This window comes from Trichomycterus rosablanca, chromosome 18, assembly GCF_030014385.1.
Source record: "Trichomycterus rosablanca isolate fTriRos1 chromosome 18, fTriRos1.hap1, whole genome shotgun sequence".
Lineage (NCBI taxonomy): Eukaryota > Metazoa > Chordata > Actinopteri > Siluriformes > Trichomycteridae > Trichomycterus > Trichomycterus rosablanca.
The window spans coordinates 17,961,469-17,972,498 of record NC_086005.1 but is presented as its reverse complement, the minus strand read 5'-3'; the positions used below and the strand labels follow the sequence as shown (position 1 = coordinate 17,972,498).

The window sequence follows — 11,030 nt, the reverse complement described above, 5'->3', positions numbered from 1 at the left end:
CTGAATGATAGCAAAGAAATGGCGTATGTGTGTGATATCATGTCTCACCTAAATCTGCTGAATTTGTAATTGCAAGGCAAGAACCATACTGTTGCAGCTATGCATGAGGCAGTTGAAGCTTTTAGCTTGAAATTGGCATTGTTTGAACAAGATCTACATGGGAGAAAATGGCACTTTCCAAAGCTGCGGCAACACTGTGAGGAAAACAAAATGCAAGAAGACTCTGTGATGCATGCGTTCATGACCAGACTGCAAGATAATTTCAAAGAGCGATTTGAGAACTTCCAGCTCTCATGTGAAATCCACCTGTTCTCCGTTTCTGCAGATGGCCAGTGGACTGCTGAGGCCAAAAGGTTATTTCCATCTTTGGATGAAGCAGTTCTTCAGTTGGAGATTTTGGAAATGTCAAAATCAGATTTGCTCAAAGAGCAACACAAGCATGATAGCATGAGTGGGTTTTGGATTAACATGGTTCCCCAATTCAAACAAACAAGAATGATTGCAATGCTGCTTCTTACAATTTTCCGCATCCACCTACATCTGTGAATCGTCCTTTTCGTCAATGAACATTATCAAAAGCAAGGACAGGAACAGACTCTCCAGTGCACACCTGGATCAGTGTCTTTGCATAGCCACAACAGAGCATCAGCCCAACTTCAGGTCACTTGTTTCAACCCACCGCTGTCACTTCTCCCACTGAATAGTAAGTAAGATCAGTTAACTGCAGTTAGGTCTACCTAATTACATAATAATAATAGTAGTAATAATAATAATAATAACAAAAAATATCTCACTGGCCCTGATAGTTGAATGTGGCCCGTAAGAAAAAATAATTGGGGACCCCTGAAATACGTTTTGTTAAACTCTCTTGAGTTTTGCTTCAAAATTAATTCAGCCAAAATTCAGTTATATAGGTTATTCGGATAAATCTATGACTTGAATTGTCATAGATATGTACCCAAATCAGAAAAAGGTTTGGACAATATAAAAAATGACACAGTGTTTCTTAGATTTACATTGACTCTTAAGTCCATTGCAGATATGAACCCAAAATATTTCATGTTTTGTCTAGTCAACTTCATTTGAACTGTTCATATGAATATAGATGAATTTCAGGTCTACAACACATTCCAAAAAAGTTGAGATGGGGCCATTTAGGGCTAGTAATGAGGTAAAAAAAACCAAAAAAAAACTAAATAATGATACAATTTCTAACAGGTGATTGTAATCATTATTTGGCACAAATCATGTTCAGAGGGGAAGGAAGAAGACGTATTTTATTGTATAAATTCTTATGAAGTCATAGTTTTTTGTATGCTCCATTTTAAGGTGATTTACAGGCTTAAAATAACAATCTTCATATTTTTTAAAAATTCTGACCACTTGAGTTTTTTTAACAGCATTTACTTGTACTTCTACTTTCAATACTTAAGTACATTTAATATCAGAAAATTACGTTTGATACTTATGTACAATAAACAGACATTTTAGGACTTTTACTCAAGTAATATTTTAAGAGTTGATTTTTATTTCTATCAAACTAAATTTCTGGTAAGATATTTGTACTTTTACTCAAGTATGGCTTCAGGTACTTTATCCACCACTGTACATTATACTAGTTTGGTCGATGATTCAACATTAACATACTTAACAATATTTTTAATATTGCAGAAAATTATACTGTTGACATCATGCATGATATTTTGAAAGAAGTTGATCAATATGAAGTCAGATTGCAATTTGTATATTTAATTAAACGTTTCATCTCTAAAGAAAGCTTATTGGGATGTATGCTTTTACAGTAAAAACACTTTTTTATGCCTCCATTTCCCAAAACTCTAAACACAGATCCATAACTTCTCACCCAATTCTAAGGCCTCAAACAAAAGCCTTAGCCTTCCTCCACCAGGTGGCCATCTCAGAGTTCTACAAAAATGAAGTACTGATTACTGTAAATAATACTTTTCACAAAATGGGAGCAAACAGAAACTATCTATATGTGAGAACATTTGATGCATTTTATTTCATTACTATAGTGCAACAGCGCTAACAGCAACAGTACATTGTTGGCAATGTACTGACAAAAACCTTAGCCTGCCTCCACCAGGTGGTCATCTCAGAGTCCTACAAAAAAGAATTACTGATAACTGTAGGACATTCTTTTTACAAAATATCTATATGCAAGTCAAATTTATGCATGTAATTTCACTATAATAATGCAGCAGTGCTAACAGCTACAGTACATGTATGTGTTGTAAGTACAGCACTCTTAAGTTAAACTAAAGAGCAGTCTGAAGTACACCTACCTGTTTTCCTCCCTAAAAGTTCTTTTTATAGAGGCGATGGTAAAGTGACTTAAGTTTGGCTGCGCCTGTTGCCCACATTGTTGCTGAAAAATGCTGGCTAGAATATTCCACTTCTTTGCCTCCTGGGTTGCTTTCGCAGTATGTTTTGGGTCATTGTCCAACTGTACTGTGAAGCGGCGTCCAATCAACCTTGTTGCATTTGGTTAAATCTGAGGAGAAAGTATATCCCTGTACACTTCAGAATTCATTCAGGTGCTTGTCTTCTGTCACATCATCAATAAACACTAGTGATCCAGTGCCACTGGAAGCCATGCATGCCCATGCCATCACACTGCCTCCACCATGTTTTACAGAGGATGTGGTGTGCTTTGAATCATGAGCCGTTCCAAGCCTTCTCCATACTTTCTTCTTCCCATCTACATATTTTTCTCTTAAAAAAGAGGCAGCTACATATAAAAAGCTGTAATTCCTAAACCCTTCCTCCAATTAGGATGTTGAGAATACCCTCAAATTAAAGCTGAGAGTCTGCACTTTAAGCCCATATTGATTATATAACTGTATCTTGAACATGTTTTGGTAAACAGCTAAAATGCCAAAACTTGTCACTGTCCAAATATTTTTGGGCCTAACTGTAAATTACTATAGACAAGACTTAATGTGTTCTGTTATGATAACCTTCCATTTTGTGTGTTCATGACTAAGAGTTGGATGTCATTGCACTCATTTGCTATCACTGCAGGCAGACCGGGATGCCTATAAGTAGTTGCCTGGTAATGAAGCAGTGTTTTTTGAATAGGGAAACATTTCAAGACCTACTCCTTGTAACTAAGTTTAACAGGGCAAGGTGACACAAAATAAAAAAAAAATGGATCAGGCCTTTGTTACATTTGTCTATTGCTTTTTTTTGCAGGTTGAAATAGGTCAATTCAATGCACAACATATACAGTGTATCACAAAAGTGAGTACACCCCTCACATTTCTGCAGATATTTAAGTATATCTTTTCATGGGACAACACTGACAAAATGACACTTTGACACAATGAAAAGTAGTCTGTGTGCAGCTTATATAACAGTGTAAATTTATTCTTCCCTCAAAATAACTCAATATACAGCCATTAATGTCTAAACCACCGGCAACAAAAGTGAGTACACCCCTAAGAGACTACACCCCTAAATGTCCAAATTGAGCACTGCTTGTCATTTTCCCTCCAAAATGTCATGTGATTTGTTAGTGTTACTAGGTCTCAGGTGTGCATAGGGAGCAGGTGTGTTCAATTTAGTAGTACAGCTCTCACACTCTCTCATACTGGTCACTGAAAGTTCCAACATGGCACCTCATGGCAAAGAACTCTCTGAGGATCTTAAAAGACGAATTGTTGCGCTACATGAAGATGGCCAAGGCTACAAGAAGATTGCCAACACCCTGAAACTGAGCTGCAGCACAGTGGCCAAGATCAATCAGCGTTTTAAAAGAGCAGGGTCCACTCAGAACAGACCTCGCGTTGGTCGTCCAAAGAAGCTGAGTGCACGTGCTCAGCGTCACATCCAACTGCTGTCTTTGAAAGATAGGTGCAGGAGTGCTGTCAGCATTGCTGCAGAGATTGAAAAGGTGGGGGGTCAGCCTGTCAGTGCTCAGATCATACGCCGCACACTACATCAAATTGGTCTGCATGGCTGTCACCCCAGAAGGAAGCCTCTTCTGAAGTCTCTACACAAGAAAGCCCGCAAACAGTTTGCTGAAGACATGTCAACAAAGGACATGGATTACTGGAACCATGTCCTATGGTCTGATGAGACCAAGATTAATTTGTTTGGTTCAGATGGTCTCAAGCATGTGTGGCAGCAATCAGGTGAGGAGTACAAAGATAAGTGTGTCATGCCTACAGTCAAGCATGGTGGTGGGAATGCCATGGTCTGGGGCTGCATGAGTGCAGCAGGTGTTGGGGAGTTACATTTCATTGAGGGACACATGAACTCCAATATGTACTGTGAAATACTGAAGCAGAGCATGATCCCCTCCCTCCGGAAACTGGGTCGCAGGGCAGTGTTCCAGCATGATAATGACCCCAAACACACCTCTAAGACGACCACTGCTTTATTGAAGAGGCTGAGGGTAAAGGTGATGGACTGGCCAAGCATGTCTCCAGACCTAAACCCAATAGAACATCTTTGGGGCATCCTCAAGCGGAAGGTGGAGGAGCGCAAAGTCTCGAATATCCGCCAGCTCCGTGATGTCGTCATGGAGGAGTGGAAAAGCATTCCAGTGGCAACCTGTGAAGCTCTGGTAAACTCCATGCCCAGGAGAGTTAAGGCAGTTCTGGGAAATAATGGTGGCCACACAAAATATTGACACTTCAGGAACTTTCACTAAGGGGTGTACTCACTTTTGTTGCCGGTGGTTTAGACATTAATGGCTGTATATTGAGTTATTTTGAGGGAAGAATAAATTTACACTGTTATATAAGCTGCACACAGACTACTTTTCATTGTGTCAAAGTGTCATTTTGTCAATGTTGTCCCATGAAAAGATATACTTAAATATCTGCAGAAATGTGAGGGGTGTACTCACTTTTGTGATACACTGTACCATCCAATACCACCATGGTAGAAGTAGACCAGGAGACATAGGAAGATATATAGGAATTAGAATAAAATGTTTATCTTTATTGAATTAATTCTTCCACCCAAAGAGAGAGCTAGGGGGTTCTTCCTCAGATTATAGAACAGAGGTTTATAATAATCACTTTTCTAAATGTTGCTCTTGTAGCCAGATATTTTACTGAATTCTGTGAGCACATCTATTCATTTGGGAATACTTGAGAGGGGCTGTGCGATGTAAAACAACATGTCATCCACGTACAGCGAGACCTTGTGCTCCACCCCCACTCGTGTGATTCCTTTAATATTGTCATTCTGTCTTTGGGCTATAGTCAGTGGTTCAACTGCCATTGCAAATAAAAAAAGGTGATGGGGGACAACCTTGTCTTGTGCCGCAATGAAGTTCAAAGTGAACAGATTAGTATTAGTGCGTACAGCTGCCAAACTTCTCCAAAACATTAAAAAGATAATCACATTCCACCAGGTCGAATGGCTTCTCAGCATTAAGTGAGAGTATTGCTTCAGGCACACAGAGCAACGAGGGGCCATAAAGGATGTTTAAGAGGCATCTAATATTAAAAAAGGAAAAGTAGTTCTTTAGAAAACCCGTTTGATTAGGTGAAATGATGGAGGGAAAGACTCCTTCCAAACCGCGTGCAAGAACTTTGGAAAAGATTTTAGCATCAGTATTTAAAAGAGAAATAGGGCAAAATGAGCTGCATTTAAGTGGGCTCTTGTCCTTCTTGAGTATTAATGACATTATTGCTTGGCGCATAGTCAGTGGTAGGGATTTTTGCAGTGGTGTATAAAGTACCGGAGGGCCATACTTGAGTAAAAGTACAAGTATCTTACCAGAAATTTACTTTGATAGAAGTAAAAGTCACCTTTTAGAATATTACTTGAGTAAAAGTCTAAAAGTATCTGATGTTTAATGTACTTAAGTATTAAAAGTAATTTGATATTAAATGTACTTAAGTATTAAAAGTAGAAGTCAAAGTAAATGTTGTTAGTGTAAATGGAAGCGATAATTTTAAATATAAAGATTGTTCTTTTAAGCCTGTAAACCACCTTAACAATTAACCTGTTTTCTTCCTTTCATCTGAACATGATTTGTGCCAATTCATGATCATAATCAACTGTTGACATCACCTGTTTGAAATCATGACATTATTTAGTTGTTTTTTTAACTCATTACTAGCCCTAAATGTTACTGTTCCAACGTTTTTAGAATGTGAGTCGATGTAAATGTAAGAAACACTGCATCTATTTTATTTGCATTTTCTATACTGTCCCATTTTTTTATTTGGGTAGTATATTTCAATAACAGAAAAATAATTTTGCCACAATTAATTTAAAGCAAAACTCAGGTGAGTTTAACAAAACGTGTGGCACTTTTATCCCTTTAATGATCTGTTCAACCATTAATTTAAATCAAAATATTTGAGTAAAATAAGCTGTATTTAAATAATATTCTTTGGGGCCGTATCTACTCACTGAATGGCATGTGTTAAAAAAAACAAAAAAAACATTGGTATTCTTACTTTACAACACCAACACCATTTCTAACTTGAAGCCAACAGCTGAAAAATCATTAATAATAAGTTGGATAAGTTGAGTTCTTGTTGAGATGATTAAAGGGTTAAAGACGTGCTGCATGTTCCTCAGCACCATGAATCTCTCCTCTGCCGGTCTAATACAGAAGTTATCTGAGGAAATATTTGTCCGCAGGTGAGTTTTTAAAAATAATGGACGTGTGTTCATGAGTTTTGCAGTCAATGAATTCCAAACAAATGTAATGATTTATGAAACGTTTTATTTGTGGTTCGAATGTAATCGGTAAAAATGGTAGGTAGATATCTGAACAATGTTAATGCTAATAATATTTAAAAACCGCTGATGCTGCAGCTTTACTTTGTTAATCATTGTTAACTTACATCAGTGTGTTGGACAGGAAGCTTCTGAAATCTCCATATTTGCGTGTCTTGGGTGAACGACGCACTTTTAGAAAACTCCGATAGCTTTTAGAGAACGTTTGCACATGCGCATTAATGTGTTTAACTCACAAGCGCAGATTCACCAAACCAGCGTGCGGTCCGTCACACATCTCACATCACTTAACTTTCATTCTGTAGTAACGAGTTACGAATTTACATACAGCGAATGTAACGGAGTAAAAGTACACAATTTCTTTAGAAAATGTAGTGGAGTAAAAGTGAAAGTTGCCGAAAATTTTTATACTCCAGTAAAGTACAAGTACTTCAAAAAACTACTTAAGTACTGTAACGAAGTATTATTACTTCGTTACTATACACCACTGGATTTTTGTAGGAGCGATTCTTCAAAAACTGACAAGAGTAAAAGGGAAAGCTGATCTGAAAATTTTGATAAACATCTGGCCCTGGAGATTAAGCATTTTGTATAGCTTTAATGGCTGAGGCTATCTTTGCGGGTGACAGATCTTCCTCTAGTCTAGCAATGGTCTTTGGATCTAAAGATGGGACACATAAAGTCTTCAAAAAAGTTTTCAAATTTGAAAGGATTTACAGATTAGTCAAAGGTATATTATTTAATAATATAATATCATAATATATTATAATAAAATTAATTTTCAAGCTATCCAAAGGTTTTAAACCATACCCATTTTTGATTGCTGGAATGGTTTGTTTGGCAGTTCTTTTTTATTAGCGCAATATGAGATAACTTGTCCCTGAATATACAGTCATGTGAAAAAGTTAGGACACCCCATGAAAACCTTTGTCTTTTTGAACATATTTAAAACATATGGACATTTGAGCTTCATTTGAACAGTACTAAGAGATGAAGCTTATATAACTAAAAAACATGTTAAAAATTACTTTTAAACACAAGCTGTAAAATGTAATGAACAAAAATGGAAATTTATTGTGAGGAAAAAGTTAGGACACCCCCACATTTATTACTACTTAAAATGATTAGACCATAGTTAGAACACATTGGAGTTTTATTTAAACCTCAGACATTAGTTTGGTTTGCTCTTGATTGTTTAAGTGAGTGTTATCACCATGGTGAGATCTAAAGAGCTCTCTGAGGCCTTCAGAAAGAAGGTTGTAGATGCATATTTGGGAGTCTGGGAAGGGATTGAAAAAGATCTCAAAACAATTAGGAATTAGCGATTCCACTGTCCGGAAAATAATGAAGTGGTGAACATTTAAAACAACTGCCAACATGTCCAGCTCAGGCCGTCCTAGCAAGTTCAGCCCGAGAGCAGACCGCAATACGCCTCCAAGAAGTCTCCAATAATCCTACAATGTTATCACAGGACCTACAGGTAGCTCTTGCCACAACTGATGTCAAGGTACATGCATCTACCATCAAAAAGAGACTGCACAAGTTTAATTTCATGGGAGGTGTGCAGCGAGGAAACCCTTGCTGTCAAAAAAAAAAAACATCAGGGCAAGACTAAAGTTTGCCAGAGAATACCTAGACAAAGACCCAGACTTCTGGAACAATGTGCTTTGGACAGATAAATCCAAAGTTGAATTAACAGAAGACACAGCATTTGAGCACAAGAACCTAATTCCAACTCTGAAGCATGGAGAGGGTCATGGTTTGGGGCTGCTTTGCAGCAGCAGGGCCTGACAAGCTCTCCATTATAGAATCCTGGATGAACTCTTCACTGTATCAGAGGGTGCTTGAGAAAAATATAAGACCATCTGTCCAAAAACTGAAGCAGAAGTGGACCATGCAGCATGACAACAACCCAAAACATTCCAGTAAATCCACCAAGGAATGGCTCAAGAAGAGAAGAAAGAAATGGAGAGTTCTGGAATGGCCAAGTCAAAGCCTGGATCTTAATCCTATTGAGATGCTGTGGGGTGACTGGCTGGGCATGCAAGAAACCCCTCAAACCCCTCAAACCTCACACAGCTGAAGAAATTCTGCATGAAGGAGTGGGAAAAACTTTCTCCCAGTCGATGTCAGAGACTGGTAGATAGTTATAGGAAATGTCTTATTGAGGTTATTTTAGCCAAAGGGGGAAATACCAGCTATTAGGACATAGGGTGTTCTAACTTTTTCCTCACAATATTTTTTACAAATTGTGTTTAAAAGTATTTTTTCAGTTTTATTCGTTTAATTATATAAGCTCCATCTCTCAATACATTTACATTTTCAGCATTTAGCAGACGCTTTTATTCAAAGCGACTTACACCATGAGCAGAACACGATGAGCAATTGAGGGTTAAGGGCCTTGCTCAGGAACCCAACAGTGGCAACTTGGTGGTTGAACCGGCAACCTTCTGTTTACTAGTCCAGTACCTTAACCACTGAGCTATCACTGGCCCCAATAATATACTGTAGTGTTCAAATGAAGCTCAAATGTCCATATGTTTAAATATGTTCAAAAAGACAAAGATTCTCATGGGGTGTCCTAACTTTCTCACATGACTGTATGCTTTAAATGACTCCCAGACAGTAAAGAAAGACATTCCTAAAAATCTATTATTATCAAGGAGAAGCTCAATCTCAAATGAGACAAAGGCAGTAAATGTTTCTTCCGATAAAAGCAGCAGATTTAGTCTCCAGGGGCGAGAGCCAGACCTCTGTTAGGAATACGCATTTTCATAGTCAATGAGCCGTAATCGGAAATGACTATAGCTCCATACTCACTCACTCACATACTAACTCATATAGGATTGGCTTCCGCATATGACTTGGGAAAAAGCTGGATAGCGCGTACTGATTTAGATAAGGGAATTTTTTTGGATGAACTACAATCTAAGACCAAGGAAAGAATGCAATTTTAACCGGATAATCATAATTATTATAATTATTAAAATTATAATAACCGGAAATGCATAGAATTGTCCTACCGACGGTGGACGCTGGCGCATTTGGCTGCCGCTACCATTACCATATTTTATTGTAATTTTTGTATTTTTATCGTGTTTTTTTCTTTCATTTTCATCTTTTTATACACTCCTGTAATCACTACTCTATTTCTTTTTTTTTTTTTCTTTTTTTTTTATCAGACAATTTCATCACCTGTTGGATATTAGCTGACTATGGAGTGTGTTGGATAATTTTAAAAGATGCAAGTGCTGGTACGTTTGTTTACTGCAGCTCTATCTTCATAATACTTTTTTTTTTATTAAGCTTTTTGGGTGAACGCTGGCGCGTGTGGCTGCCCTGCTATCCTCTACCGCCACTACTACTAGATTGAGATATTCACTGGATGAATTATACCGGCTCCGGACACACTGCGCACCTCTGCAAGAACTTCAGTTCCATGAAGATGTTCCTCTCCGGCGTCCAAAGTACATTCACCGTGGATCTCGTCGTAATCTCAGGTTTAGTGGCGGTGATACTGGGACTATCTCTACTTTCTGGTCTGCAGGTTCACGGGGCTCAAAGAGCTCCGTCAGATGTGTAGACCACAGTGTGCTAATTCCACTGGCTAAATTCCATGTAAACATGCACACGTCTTCTCACAAATTTGGTCTTTTCAACATCAGATCCATTACTAACAAGGCTTCTATGGTTAATGACTTCATCATAGATCATAAACTGGATTTTTTTATGTCTTACGGAAACTTGGCAGCCACAGAAGGACTTTCTACACCTAAACTCCGCAGTTCCACCAGGATTTGTTTACATATGCAAATCGCGTTCCTCCGGTAAGTGCGGTGGTCTCGCGCTGATTTATCGCGAGGGTATAAAACTAACGCCACTCTCGTTACCTGATCAGACGTCATTTGAACTGTTGGCTGTAAAGCTCTGTGGATCCACACCCACCATCATTGCTGTTCTGTACAGACCCCCCAAGTCATCATCAAGTAGTTTCATTAATGAACTATCAACACTTTTAAGCACTCTTAGTGCAATGTCTCCTAATATCATTTTAATGGGAGACTTTAATGTTCATTTTGATAACTCTGAAAACATGTTCACAAAAGATTTTAAAGCAGTATTAGACTGCTTTGATCTTTCCCAAAGTGTGAATTTTGTAACACACAGTAAGGGCCATATCCTTGATTTAGTTTGCTGCTCTGGCAAATGATATTTCCTTATGAAATACCTTATGATATTTCTTCAGTTGAGTTACCCATCTCAGATCATAAAGCTGTGTTATTTAATGCTAATTTACA

At 38.0% G+C, this 11,030-nt stretch overlaps 1 long non-coding RNA gene across 1 annotated transcript; it reads right to left on the bottom strand.

Annotated features, from left to right (window-relative positions):
* Positions 1-2,008: 2,008 nt before the first annotated feature.
* Positions 2,009-10,494, bottom strand: LOC134332637 (uncharacterized). The gene is made up of 3 exons (XR_010015271.1): positions 10,151-10,494; positions 2,307-2,515; positions 2,009-2,124 (listed from the first exon to the last, which is right to left on the bottom strand). It is a non-coding gene; the product is annotated as an uncharacterized LOC134332637 (long non-coding RNA).
* Between the last annotated feature and the right edge of the window lie 536 nt (positions 10,495-11,030).